Here is a 14006-nt window from a genome sequence, read left to right on the forward strand (position 1 = left end):
GTGCAATGGGGATTACATTTTAAAACATGTATCTGTTATAAACTGCCCTAATAGGCAGTAAAAGATGCTCTTACCTAATGCAAGTGGTTTTATTTAGCGCAGGCATCAAAAACCATATTTTGAAACTAAATATGACGTATTTTTTTTTTATTGCTTAGATGTGTGGACGAGCTCACAGCCCACCTGGTGTTAAGTGGTTACTGGAGCCCATAGACATCTACAACGTAAATGCGCCACACACCTTGATATATAGTTCTAAGGTCTCAGTATAGTCACAGCGGCTGTCCCACCCTTCAAACCGAAACGCATTACTGCTTCACGGCAGAAATAGACAGGGCGGTGGTACCTACCCGTGCGGACTTACCAGAGGTCCTACCACCAGTAAATACGAAACCCCTTATACTTATACATATACGCCTACGCACACAAGAAGATATAAAATAAAATATAGTTTATACATTGTATACAGCGTATAAGATTATACATATACGGTATAGTTATTGGTGTTTTTAAAACCCTAAAAACTTTGTTTGTAATCATACATTGTTTGCTTTCAATTTGCCCGCTGTTCCCAGGATTATTCATAGTGAATGATTTATTTTGATTATATTATTGGCTATCTTTTGCATGATTAACTTTCATTAATAGTAAATGATTTGTTTTGATTATATTATTGGCTATCTTTTGCATGATTGACTTTCATTAGTTAATAAAATCACTGCTCACTTGATGTTAAGTGGCTACTGGAGTAACTTAGAAACGAAGATGATGTTCCTGCCCGTCTTGAGATAGTTGAAATCTTCTTTTCATATAACGGACGATGAAATGGATAGAAAGACTGCACCAAACTATGCAGGCTATGCTGTGCCTTACAAATAAAACCACTGGACTGTAGAGCTATTGTAGGCTCACACTATAACCCTATAAACATGTTTTTATACGTTTTTATTTATCAATGCTTCCAGATATATGTGATTGGCTCGCTTTTATTAAGATCTTTGCTATTTCCAGATTGACCTTCACGAGTATTTGTGATTCGCCAATTGACAGCTTACAACGAGCCTAAATTTTGATAATTATTTGAAACTAGATCTTTTAATTCAGATTTTAATGTTCAACCCTGCAGTTCCAAATCTACGACATTTTAATAAAACAAATTATAACACGTTCATATTTTGCGAGTTTTTGTGGTTTTTTTTTATTTATGAATAGTAATTGTATTTATGAATAGTATATATTACATAGATACTAAGTAACATATTCTAATGGCAAACCGATTGCTAAGCAATCGTGTACTAGAAAATATGCGTAAGTTTTGTATCTTTAGTTTGCTTGAAAGTTAGCTAAACGGTGTTCCGATTGCTTCCTATCTATATTTTTTAATATCTACATGCGACCTTAATTTCTAATCAATTTCAAACATTGCTATTTATCATTATACTAGCTGACCCGGCAGACTTCGTAGTGCCTCAATCGATAAATAAAAGACCTAAACTTTTGTATAAAATAAACTTGAAACAAACAAAAGGAATCCGTCCGACGGGGGACACATCAAAGGTAAAACAAAAATGTTATTTTTATTTAATTCCTCGCATTTTGATATTTATCTACCTTTTTTTAAACCTTTTCTGGACTTCCACAAATAGTTCAAGACCAAAATTAGCGAAATCGGTCCAGCCGTTCTCGAGTTTTAGCGAGACTAATGAACAGCAATTCATTTTTATATACATAGATAGATTATAAATCTATTGTGTAGTAAAATAAAGACAGAAATTTATAAACTAGCTTTCCAATAGCAGCTTTTCCCGCTTGAATTAGATTAGATGTCGCGAAGGCGAAGACTCTTACTCGACAGTCTAATAAAAGGTCTCTTCCCCAGGGTGCAAAATATTTCCATATCACATATCGTCAAAATCAGTTCAGTGGCGTTGGCGTCTACACGACACAGACAAATGTAGTTTATCTTAATATTATTTTTTAATAAGACGTTATAGTTTCTGAAGTCGTCGTGGCCTAAAGGATAAGACGTCCGGTGCATTCGTATCTAGCGATGCACCGGTGTTCGAATCCCCCAGGCGGGTACTAATTTTTCTAATGAAATACGTACTTAACAAATGTTCACGATTGACTTTCACGGTGAAGGAATAGCATCGTGTAAAAAAAATCAAACCCGCAAAATTATATTTTGCGTAATTACTGATGGTAGGACCTCTTGTAAGTCTTGTAAGACCTCTTGTAAACTGAGACCTTAGAACTCTTCTCTGAAAGTGGGTGGCAGCATTACCGTTGTAGATGTCTATGGGTTCCGGTACCCACTTAACACCAGGTGGGCTGTGAGCTCTTCCACCCATTTGTGCATTAAAAAAATAAATAAAAAATTACAAAGGTAATTTATCTACCATACCTTTAACCATTACTTTATTATTAACACCAATTTTCAGTTAGTTCTTATGATTTATAAATATCTTCATAAAATATGATTTCCTTAGCTTCATAAAGAACATTTTTTATCTCATCAAAACCGTTGAAGAATGAATGACTAATGCTATTGGACTTTTCTGCGAATTTCATACTTACTTTAGTTTTCAGGCTGCCTCACCCTTCAAACCGAAACGCATCACTGCTTCACGGCATAAATAAGCAGGCTGCTGGTATCTACCCGTGCAGACTCACAACACGTTCTACCAGCAGCAATTACGCAAATTATGATTCTGCGGGTTGGATTTTTATTACATGATGCTATTCCTTCACCGTGAAAGTCAATCGTGAACAGTTGTTGAGTACGTATTTCATTAGAAAAATTGGTACCCGCCTGAGATTCGAACATCGGTGCATCGCTCAACGCGAATGCATCGGACGTCTTATCCGTTAGGCCAGAACGACTACATAACCCTTCAAACCGAAAGGCGTCACTGCTTCACGGCATAAATAAGCAGGCTGCTGGTATCTACCCATGCAGACTCACAACATGTCCTACCACTAGTAGTTACGCAAATTATAATTCTGCGGGTTGGATTTTTATTACACGATGTTTTATTCACACACCGTAGAAGTCAATCGTGAATATATGTCCAGTGCGTATTTCATTAAAAAAAATTGTACCTTTAGGATTTGAACACCGTTGCATCGGCAATCTTATCCTTTAAGACACGACGACTTCAATTCCCAGTTTTCCATTACCAGTAAGCGTCACTTTTCGTTTGAAGCTAAAACGCGATAATAAGCTAACGAGAATCCACACGATAATTTTCCGCAACTGTGTTATTAAATTAACTCGCGAGTCGTGGTGTGAATCGTTATTTACTCATCACTCCGTATCAAAGGAGTTCCGAAGCTCATGAATATTCAGATCCGACATAATTATCCGGAATAATATTAGTACACGGAAAATTTTCGCAGGATTTCCTGTAGACGCCGAATCTCATATTCTGGGAAGTAATTGATTGTTTGCAAGACTAATAATAAATGTTTGAGTAGCTCAATTTGTTTTTTGTCTTCCGGTTATTATTTAATGCTTCTTCCGGAGATAGGCAGAACAGTTCACAGCCCACTTGGTGTTAAGTGATAAAGATTAAGGCATTTGTACCAAAAACCCGTAAAAGCAAATATTAGTGCAGTTTTTTATTTATTTATTTATTGCTTACATGGGTGGCCGAGCTCACAGCCCTGGTATTTAAGTGGCTACTGGAGCCCATAGACATTTACAACGTAAATGCGCTACCCACCTTGAGACATAAGTTCTAAGGTCTCAGTATAGTTACAACGGCTGCCCCACCCTTCAAACCGAAACGCATTACTGCTTCACGGCATTCATAGGCAGGGTGGTGGTACCTACCCGTGCGGACTCACAAGAGGTTCTACCGCCAGTAAAAAACCAGTTTTAACGTCTTATAGTTTAACAGATTACCGTAAGTTGTGAAAGCACTTGCAGCTCTAAAAGACTCGCAGTGATGCTCGCTGATCGAGCCACCAGGTACTGTGAGGAGGAGAAGAAAACTCTTGTTCATATGATGCCGTCCAAGAGCGCCTTAACCGGCCAAATATGAGTCAATAAAACAAAACCAACGAATCAACAAGAAAAGATAACAAGAATGAAAGCGTTCCACTAATTTCCACGTTCCGAAACCCTCTTGTTAGAATTAAGAAAATATTTGAGCGTTCCTCCGAAAGTTCTATACGATATTCCGTGTCTTTCCAAGAAGACGGATATGGAGTTTCAGTTCAACAATCGTTCGTGTGTTAATATTATCTTAAATCATAACTCGGTAAAGTTATCGAGTTTAACGATGAATTTTACAGAATATTTAAGTTTATTTAAACGATTTTAGTTTCGTTGTTATTTGATTTTAATTTTTTTTTTATTGCTTAGATATGTGGACGAGCTCACAGCCCACCTGGTGTTAAGTGGTTACTGGATCCCATAGACATCTACAACGTAAATGCGCCACCCACCTTGATATATAAGTTCTAAGGTCTCAAGTTTAGTTACAACGGTTGCCCCACCCTTCAAACCGAAACGCATTACTGCTTCACGGCAGAAATAGGCAGGGCGGTGGTACCTACCCGCGCAGGATAGGTAACCGGGCGGACTCACCACAGGTCCTACCACCAGTAAAATTAAATTAATTTCGTATTATGGTCCTCAGAACTTTTCATCTGTTTGTTTACTATTTAGATGTCCATATAAATAGTAAAAAATAGCACATAATAGGAAAGTAAAATAGAACACTACGTTAGCCCGAACGCGTGTGTGCTATTTCAGCATCATTCACATTGGATTTTTTTTTAATTTTCCGGTCTTTAGATTATGTTGTACGATTTCGTTGTAGATGTCCATGGGCTCCCGTAACTATTTAACATCAGATGGGCCGCGAGATCGTCCACCCACGTAAGCAATAAAAAAAATTATAATTGTGGGATGGCGTAGTAGAATAAAGCAATACTTGCTCAAGTGTTTCACAATTAATTTTATTTCTCGCCTTAACCACGGAACGTCTTATCTCTGACACTTTCTTTTGACAGCCAACTGACATTGACATTGTAAATACACAATTTAAACTATTTCGGCTATTTCAACTATTTAGTATTAATTTTACAAGTATCACTTAGATAAAACTAAACTAATAATATAGAATTTAAAAACCTCATTCAGAAAAACATAAGGTCTTCTTCACTTATCAAATTGACGTTTATTATACCAAAATTTAAAGTATTTTTTTTGTTACTTTTTATTTCTACCTCTCAAAATATTTATTTATTTAAAAAAGTACTGCCACATCACAAACATTTAACATTGTAAATAACTTAAACTATGGCCTGATGCATGTGACAATAATGGCGTACATAACACTGGCAATTTATCGGCTCGAAGATGGAATACAATAATACAACAAAAAATACTACCTAATGAAAACACACTTTGAAATTCAAATTTAACAAGTAAAACAGTACTGTTTGTTGAAATATTAATAAGAATGCCTAATAAATGTCATGTCATATCAAAGAGCAAAGAAAAGAAGAAATGTCAATACAATACAACAAGCATACAATACAACAAATATCAAGCAACAACAAGTCAGTTATAGAACAACAAATGATTAACGATTAAAGTAACGTAAGTAAGTAATTTAACGGCCGTCTGGTGTAGTGGTAAGTAACATGGTCACTACACAAGGGGGTCGCGGGTTCAAATCCCGCCAAGGGAAGATATTTGTATGATAAATATAAATGTCTTTTCCAGGGTTATGGATGTATATTAAATATATGTATGTGTATAATAAAAATCTTACATTTATTTCCGTTACCTGGTACCTGTAACACAAGTTCTTTACGAACTTATCACGGGACCAGTTAACGTGGCGTGATTGTTAGTAAATATTTATTTATTTATTATTATTATTTATTAAAAAGTTAAGGTGCGTTTTTTTCTTATTTTTCTTATTTTGTCCTTAAATACACGTAACTTGCATAAATATGCATCCACGGTATCGATGCATCTCCACTAGCGCAGCGGTAATCATTTTCGCCTTTCTTTACATAATTTTAGTACAAATTTGAAGTTTTTTGTACACTTTATTTAACGCAGTCGTGAATTTCATTAATCTTCAATATTTCAGGCAGCGGGGCTATAACATTTCCTTCGAACAGCACGAGAATATCACATAAAACAGAATTTATTACAGTCTAATATCGCATCGGCCTCTCTAAGTACTGTTTTAGCGTGTTCTCAGCAAATTGCTTTGTGACCATTTCCACATGTGTTAAATTTAGATAACGTCTAATTCAGTGCATTCGTATAAAATTTGGATTCTTTATTAGCTAATATATCATGCTATAACTCTAAGGCAATCTTAATATATGCCGAGACGGAACAGGTCTGGGTCTCAACTATAGTATGGTATATAAACCCCCCAAAAAGCCTCTTGTGAACCCCCACAGAAATGTACAACCACCCCGCACATAGACCTAGAACTCATGTCTCAAGATGGGTGGCAGCATTTGCCTGGTTGACGCCCATGAGCATTGCTAACCACTTAACACCAAACGGACCAAAACTCGTCCACTGATCTAAGCAATAAAAAAATCATGGTGCCATTCTAAGCTGACAACATCACTAAAGCCTGAGCGGTAGGATCTGTGCACTCTAATAATCTCTTGAGCCGATTTATAAAGGCAAAATATAATGTTATTAAAGTAACATATCAGAGATTCAATGTAAGCGTTTTCTGAGTAAATTGCACAGTTCGAAGCATGATTATACCGTAGGATAGGCACTTCGGCGGAACGATTTCGTTTGAATTGCTAAAGTATTTAAATTTTCTCGTATAAGGATTCCTTAACATTCTCTTGGCTGAAAGGGCTCGTTTCTATAGCTATGTATTATTATAATCGATGTTTGACGTTTGCTTCCGAGTGAGAGTGCGCAATTTCGACTTCAAATTGTGTATTCGTCGCCTCAGTGACCTAGGACCGTGGGCGGTATTGCAAATGCTACTTGCCGTTTCTTGCCATTGTAAAAATGAATATTTAAAAAATAATCTAATATTAAAAAAAGCTATCTAATATTAATAAAAAAAACAGACATGCTCGCTGAGTTTCTTGCCAATTATTCTCAGGACGGAGGCTAGTTTTTGTGAATTGGCGGTAGTTCTTTTGAAGTTCAACAAGTATGTACTTTGATTTATGTTGAATAAATTTTTTTTTTTTTGGGAGCGTAATTAAATGTAAAACTGTGTCCGTTCTTGGCTTAATACCCTATGATACATAATATTCAATCACTAAGGAATATTATGTGTCATAGAGCATTTCGGTACCAGTTTTTCTAAGTAGGCATGTGTACAAGAGCACATGATCATTTACATCTTTGTGAAATGTATAATGGTTAATATTTTGAGTCATAAAATTCTAATTATCCATCAAATTTCTGACGCAGAAGAATTTGCCGGTTTGAAGCCTTTATAGTAGGTGACTTAAATTACTTTTTGATGTACACGGCATCCAGTAACTGTGATTTAGGGTACCAAATAATCTTGATGATAACATTTCTTGTATCTATCGTATCGAATAGAAATCCAATTGAATTGTAAGGAAAGCCTTTCAATATAAGATTTCTTAAGAGTTTTGCTCTTTTGCGAACTTACATATCGATTATTCGAAGCTCTTTTTACAATGACGCCTTATGAACTATTTATATTTTTATTCCCTACTAGCTGACCCGGCAGAATTCGTAGTGCCTCAATGGATAAATAAAAAACCTAAACTTTTGTATAAAATAAACTTAAAACAAACAAAAGGAATACGTCCGACGGGGGACACATCAAAGGGAAAAAAATTGTTATTTTCATATTTCTACCCTTTAAACCGTCTCTGGACTTTCACAAATAATTCAAGACCAAAATTAGCCAAATCGGTCCAGCCGTTCTCGAGTTTTAGCGAGACTAACGAACAGAAATTCATTTTTATATAATACCTAGTCAGGTCATAAATTCTGTCACATGTTTAACGTAAAATAATTGAAGCAAGTTTATTCATTATGTAACCATTCATACACCAAAATGAACTTAACAAAACATAGATTCTTATGACACTAAAGTTTATTCAAAATTACCTCCGTGATTTTGAATACAGGCCTTCAATCTGCGCGGCCAGTCGTCTATCGCAGCACGAACTAGGTTCATGTCAATATCGGCGGCTGCCTTAATCAAGGATGTCTTGAGTGACTCCAAGTTGGGATGAGGCTTTGAGCACGCCTTTTCCTCCAAGTGTTGCCATATCTTGTAATCTAACGGATTCAAATCTGGACTGGAGGAGGGCCAGTCTTCGTGCCGGATGAAGTCGATTTCACGCGCCGCCAGCCAGTCTTGTGTGCTCTTCGCTCTATGAGCTGACGCCGAATCTTGTTGGAATACCCAGTGCCTGTTATTGAACATGGTATGAGAAACAGGTTCCACAAGGTTCGTCAGGACTGTATTTTGATACACAACTGCATTCGTTTTTACACCTTTCTCACAAAAATGTACCTCTGTTAAGCCCCAATAAGAAACTCCCAACCATACCGTGAGCGAGGATGGAAAATGACCTCGTTGGACACGCGGAATACGGTTGCTCGCTTCTTCACTACTGTGTGCGTACACCTTATCGTTTTGTTTTTTGTAGCTTGGCGCGGCATCTCTTCAGTCTCAGGTCCATTAGACGAGCATTCAAACGATGTCCTGTTTTTCTTCGATATGCCCGAAGCCCTAAGTTTTCATTTAACACCCTTTTCACCGTGGTTCTGCTTAACCCCATCTGAAGGGCCAACAGTTTCTGCTTACGTTTGGGATTTCTTTGAATTCGCGCCTTCACAGCTTTTATCACTGCTGGAGTCCTAACAGACCGAGGGCGACCACTTCTTGACCTGTCATCTACACTAGAGTCTTCATTGTATCGTTTGATGGTACGATAAACGAATCTTTTGGTTATATTCAAAATTTTCAGTGTGTTAAAAATTTGAATTGGCCCGTAACCGCAACGATGCAACGCAATAACTGCAACACGGTCTTCTTTAAGCGTCCACTCCATATTTAAAAATGAGTAAAACTCTAAAAGTATACATTTTTATTTTCATGAACAATTCGAAATTCGAATTCAATAAACTTTTTTGTGGCCAGCATTCTAAAAGAAAAGGTTTTACTCTGTGACCTGAATAGTTATATAGATTTCAACTGCAAGGGTCGTGCTTAGTGCGTTCAACACTATATACCGTGGCCCGATCTTTTCGAAATTTTCTTCGATCTTATAGATTTCGCTCGATTATCGATTATTCTTTTTGATATTCGAATATGAAAAAAAAACCTATTGAATAATTTACGTAGGAAGTTGCATTCCTTGAAAGACTCTTAGGTACTACACTATTCTACATCGGCTCATTTATTTGTTAATTTTCAAGCTTCAAAAGGCTTATTATCATAACAGCATGTTTTTGATTGAAGTTTTGCAGCGTACTTAAAATAAACCAATGACGGTTCATTATTTCCATTGAACAATATTCAAAATTCACGAACAATTTAATCTGAATCACTCTTTAATCGATTATTCGTTACGGGAACCCGATTTCCGTTAGTCGATTTAGCTCTAGAGACCTCAAAGGCCTTAATCCGAATTATTTTTAACCGTTCGCTTTGGGAGTATCTTTTAATTTAAATTATTCGGGCCCGGAGACCGTATCGGATAAGATTTCGGAGTAATCTTTGAGATTCATTTAGATTTTCGAATTCGGATGCCATGTCTAATTCACAAATTGTATGATGGTGATCAGGTAACTTATTTAGGGGAGCAGGAGACAAAATACCTACATCAAATTACTGTTTTTTTTATTTTATTGCTGAGATGCGTGGATGAGCTGACAGCTCACCTGGTGTTAAGTGGTTACTGGAGCCCATAGACACACCTTGGGATATGAGTTCTGAGGTTTCAGTATAGTTACAAGGGCTGTCCCGCCCTTCAAACCGAAACGCATTACTGCTTCACGGCAGAAATATGTTAGACAGGGTGATGGTACCTACCCGTGTGGACTCACAAGAGGTCCTACTACCAGTAATTACACAAATTAAAGCAGAGCAAGCCGTACTCTCTAAAACTGACCGTAAATCATAATCCAGTGGATTAAGATTGGGACTAGACGACAGCCAGTCTTCAGCTCTGATGAAGTCCGAAACGTTCGTTTCCAACCAAGATTGCGTAGACCGAGCTTTATGACCTGGCGCCGAGTCTAGCTGGAAGGACCATTCTTGATTATTGAACATGGTGTTGTTAAGGGGCTTCACTACCTTCTCAAGAATGGTATCTTGATACACTTGTGCCGATGTTTAGATACCTTTTTCACAAAAGTATGGCCCAGTCACTCCTTCATAGCTAATACCCCACCAAACCATAACTGAAGTCGGATAATGCCCACGTTGCACTCTGTCGACTAATTGGGAAGCTTCCTTAGATCTTTGAGCATAAATAAGGTCATTTTGTTTGTTAAAATGCTCAATTGTAAAAAATTTCTCATTGTAAACAAACTTTTTCTATGACCTCCCTTTGCGTACCGCTTCAGTAGTTGTTTCGATTTTACCACCCTATTCTCTTTTAAATTATCAGTTAAGAAATGACCAGTACGTCTCTTATAGGCTGCAAGTCCTAAATCATCTTTTAAAATACGTGACATGGTTCTAGACCACCTTTTTCGTACGAACACTACGTGGACGGCCAGATCTTTTTCTGTCACAAATAGAGATCTCATTGCACCTATTAATAGCCCGGTACACAAACATTTTACTAATACCAAGCATATTGAGAGTTTTAAAAATTGCATTTGGCTCCATACCTACTTTGTGTAATGCAATCACAGCGATTCAGTTCTCTTTATCACCCCGTTACATTTTAATATCGCAAAATATTGTGCAATTTATGGCGCCAAAATGAGAAAACTCAATGAGCAATCATATAAAAATGACAGATTCCAAATTCGAATGTAATATTTTGTTTATTTTTAATTGTAACAGTATTTATGGCCAGACTAAGTATAGTGTATCCGAAAAGTGTTTTTCAAAACGAGAATACGACGATACGCTTAGTAGAAAAAATACTTTTAAAATGAAACTGTTATTTAGGCCTATTAAAGCTACTTCATGCCATTTTCAAATACAGTCCTTAAGTGTATTGAAATATGGCTATTTTTCCATCGCGTTGAAGTAACTGACTAACGACAACGAAAGGCGTCTTTTAGTGCCGTGTAGTATTTAAAGAAAATCGCTTGCGCTAACAAGCAAGATTGTTCAGTTTTTTTTTTTAAATACTTAGGTTTTATTATAGCGCTTCGATTGATTGAGCTATTTTTAATACGGTTTTATTAGCTTCAGACGTATGTATGTTAGTATGTAACGGAATCTTCGCAGCGGTAGGCAGCGGCTTGGCTCTGCCCCTGGCATTGCTGAAGTCCATGGGCGACGGTAACCACTCACCATCAGGTGGGTCGTATGCTCGTCTGCCTACAAGAGCAATAAAAAAAAAAAACATTATTTTGACCCCCTTCAAAACGTCGGATTAACTCGAAATTTGGTATACTTATTAAGGACCAACAATACAATATTAAAAAAAAAATAAAAAAAATATATATTGAAAAAATTTAAGTTGAATGGTATCAGTAGTTATAAATATTTTATGAACAGATATGATTAGAAGGGTTATAATATCCTGAAAAGTACCCCACGCTTTTTTACAATAAAATCATTTTTTCTTACACTATTTTTAATTCAAATTTATTAAAATTTATTTTCCAATTTTTTTGTTGGATTTTGTATAAAAGCGTAATGTGTTAGTTTTTTTTAAACTATTATTTATTAATAGTGATTTTTACTAATACATGCAGCGGTATATTGCGTTCTTTTGAGAGTAACGCTAGCACCAATGTGCTATTTCTAACAAAACACAAACTCTAAACGTAGGTTATGTATATTTTTTTTAATAATAATTTTATGGTTTCTTAGCTCACGGATGAAATAACTTTGTTTTATGTTCGCGCCCGCCGTTGAAACCTTTTAAAATTGAGATCCTAAATTAAATAAGAACGCTACAAAATTAGGGTTCCTTTTTTGTGCTGTGTATTATAATATGTATTTTTGTTGCTTTTGACTTCATCAGGTTAACTGCTAAAGCTGCCAATTTTATCTGCGACAATTGAAAACTTGAAGTCACTCTTGGTTCTAATGCGCAATATATCTAGCAGTGATGACAATATTGCTATCCTTTGGCCAGTCATCTTGGTACAATGTAGGCACCAGGGCAAGAAAAAATGGTTCTTCTTCTGGGATGCAGCTTGATGGTGGTGACCTTTGCATTACTGATGCCCTTGAACAACGGTCACTACTTATCGGCAGATGGGCCATAAGTCCATTTACCTACAAAGACAAAAAAGAAATAGCTTTACAAATTAAACATCCTTTTATGATTATTTTTCTACCCCGGTCGCCGTACCTGCGATTTCCCGTTGGTTGTTCAAATATTAAATCATTTAGGTAAAAAGCTTTATTCATGGTTCTGTCCACAACCAATCGTATAAGCATGAGTGCCGCCACGTATTATATGTGCTTAGATAAAAAATGAGACGACAACAATGTGATAAAGCTTTTTTTTTAGACTTTCGATGGAGTACCTTATACTTAAGACCTCAATACCTTTTCTTCTAAAAGAGAACTTCTAGATGAATAATGCTATTGCTTAATAATAGACACAGAAAGATGAATAATACAATGCTGTCATACATAGCATAATTTGATTATAGTTTATCCCAAGTACAAGAACATAATATTAGCAAGGCACCGAATAAAATTTCCTTTGCAATGTTTCTGCCAAATATAATAATGAACCATGATGTTAAAGACGTATAGTTGTTAATTCACACAATCACTGTTACTAAACTAGAAAATTAGTTCATGATGATTCTACAAACGAAAGTCGAAAGTCAGAAGTAGTAGGTTAATTAGCAACCTACAGTTATATAGTCTCGGTATCAGAATTATATGTACTAGAGGTCCCGCAGTAGTCGAAATTCGACTATAATTAATTGGAATTGTAAGTTTGTGCACTATTATGATTGTATTTTATACTTCTATAATCACAAATTTCTCCAAGACTACACTATAAAAAATATTAACAAAGACAAATAATATTTAATCTATTCTCAATTTGACAACAGACGTCAAGAACCAAAGTTTGACAATAAATAGTACGCATGCGTGTGTGCGTCAAATACATGGTACGTAGTGTGTGTAATGTTTTCTTTATCGATTTAATGTATCTTTTATGCATTATTTTAAAAAAATATTAGCGTTGTGCACTTCTATTCTCTATAAGTGTGGAAAATTTCATACTCCTCCGTCCGCGCAATTTTCGTAAAAAGGGATACAAAGTTTTTGCTTCACTTATTAATATATAGATAAAGTCAATTTTCGATTATGAAAGATATCCTAATCGAACCAAAAATCACAAACAAGATCCTTAGAGAAGACAAAAAAATCTAGAAGATCGATTTTTGCACAAATCAGTTTGAGAAAAATAATATCACTCAAAACAAACTTAACGAAGCATCAACAGATAGGTATGCAGGTCTAACTAACTTTAAATTCAACCAAATCTCGAAACCGTTCGTGCGTTCCGGCCAAACGTAACCCATCATTACTCTTGGCGCGTCAGCGGTGATTTATAAAATCGATTAAAACTTCGTGCTCAGTTCACATTCCGAAGCAAAATCGTACAAAAGATAAGCTTCCTTTCTTTTGTTTACTGCTAAATAAAGACGTTGACGAAACGTTTTCAGCGACTGTTCGAATAATTGCTTTGAACTTTATCGTACAAATTATTGGCCCTAGCTCTTGTTAAGTGCTCAATAAAAATACATTGTTTTTTGTTTGTTCGCAGTGTTATGCAAGACTATCGCAGTACATAATTGTCATTTTTATAATTACTGGTAACAGGGTGTGTTA

The sequence above is a fragment of the Bombyx mori genome, chromosome 15 (genome assembly GCF_030269925.1).
Source record: "Bombyx mori chromosome 15, ASM3026992v2".
Classification (NCBI taxonomy): Eukaryota; Metazoa; Arthropoda; class Insecta; order Lepidoptera; family Bombycidae; genus Bombyx; species Bombyx mori.